Source organism: Myotis davidii, unplaced genomic scaffold, assembly GCF_000327345.1.
Source record: "Myotis davidii unplaced genomic scaffold, ASM32734v1 scaffold73, whole genome shotgun sequence".
Classification (NCBI taxonomy): domain Eukaryota; kingdom Metazoa; phylum Chordata; class Mammalia; order Chiroptera; family Vespertilionidae; genus Myotis; species Myotis davidii.
In genome coordinates, this window is record NW_006286675.1 from 5619362 (window position 1) to 5621269 (window position 1908).

Sequence of the window (1908 nt, forward strand, 5' to 3'; positions counted from 1 at the left end):
GAACGTTAGACGCAGTCACTGAAGCAAGCAAGCCTCATGTTCAGTTTAAGCTGCCTGGCTGCCGGTTGCCATCTTGGCTGTCAGTTAATTTGCATATCTCGCTGATTAGCCAATGGGAAGGGTAGCGGTTGTACGCCAATTACCATGTTTCTCTTTTATTAGTGTAGATGATAATCATATCATAACAACCAAACACAGACAAATAATATTAGATAGTCTTGCAAAAAGACTAAGCACTCTTCTAAAATAAATATGATATTGAAGGAGAGGGGGATTAACTGGGGAACTTATATGCATATGTGCATAGCCCATGGACACAGAGAATAGTATGGTGATGACTTGGGAGGGGTGGGTGTAGGGTGGAGGGGGTCAATGGGAAAAATAAAAATAGAACAACATCTGTACTTTCAACATTAAAGATAAAATAAGTAAATAAATAATAAAGAAAAAATAAAACAAATATTGTATAACTAATGAAGATGTCTATATCAGCAGAATATATAGAATAATCATGCAAAAAATATATATATGTAGGTCTGGCAGAAAAACAAAGGTACTGTGGAAAGGAAGGGAAATCAAAGTTAATTTGACACATCAGGTGGTTTTCTGTACCCTTGTTAGATATCTTACAGACTTAGGAATCTGTCATATAGATTTTTAAAATATATTTTTATTGATTTCAGAGAGGAAGGAAGACGGGGAGAGAGACAGAAACATCAATGATGAGAATCATTGATTGGCTGCCTCCTGCATGCTCCTACAGGGGATCGAGCCTGCAACCTGGGCATGTGCCCTTGACCGGAATTGAACCTAGGACCCTTCAGTCTAGGCCCACACTCTATCCACTGAGCCAAACCAGCTAGGGCAGGTAATCTGTTATATTTTGGCAGCAAATTAAGACAATACTTCTTGATTACTGCCAAAGCACTGCATTTCCATCAAACTACAAATTATAGAATACAAAGTGAGGCAAAAGTAGGTTTACAGTTTTTCACTAGATGTACCGGTTAATAATGCAGATTTTGTAATCAAGAAAGCACATTAATTTCAAGAGAAACATCAAAAATGCTTTATTCAAAGTAATGTCCATCACTAGCTATACATTTCCCCATCTTTCAGGTAATTTGTGGATACCGTCCCAATAGAACTTTTCTTGTTTTGAGACAAACCATTCAGAGACCCAATTTTCCGTTTCTTTGTACGTTTTGAAGTGCTGCTCAGAAAGTGCGCATGCCATCGATCAGAACAAGTGGTAATCTGAAGGAGCAAGGTCAGGTGAATACAGAGGGTGGGTTAATACTTCCCAGACAAGATCTTTTAACATGTCTTTAACTGGTTTTGAAGTGTGTGATGGTGCGTCATCATGAAGCAGAATTACTTTGCCGTGTCATCTGGCCCATTCTGGTCGTTTCACGATCAAAGTATGGTTCAAATTGATTATTTGTTGTAGGTAGCGATCAGTATGAACGGTTTCACCTGGTTTTAGCTCATAATACACCACACCAAACGCAGAGCATTGTCTTCTTGCCAAAGCAATTTGGCCTTACAGTCAATGTTGATGGTTGACCTGGATCAACCCACGATTTTGTGCATTTGGGATTCTCAAAATAAATCCACTTTTCATCGCCAGTCACAATTCAATGCAAAAAAGACTTTCGTGCCATTGAAGCAACATTTTGCCGATGACTTTTGGGTTTTCCATTTGTCTTTAGTTCAGTTGATGTGGCACCCATCTTTCCTTTAAAATCTTTCTCATTTCTTTTTTTTTTTCTTTTAATATATTTTATTGATTTTTTTACAGAGAAGGAGAGGGATAGAGAGTTAGAAACATCGATGAGAGAGAAACATCGATCAGCTGCCTCCTGCACACCCCCTACTGGGGATGTGCCCGCAACCAAGGTACATGCC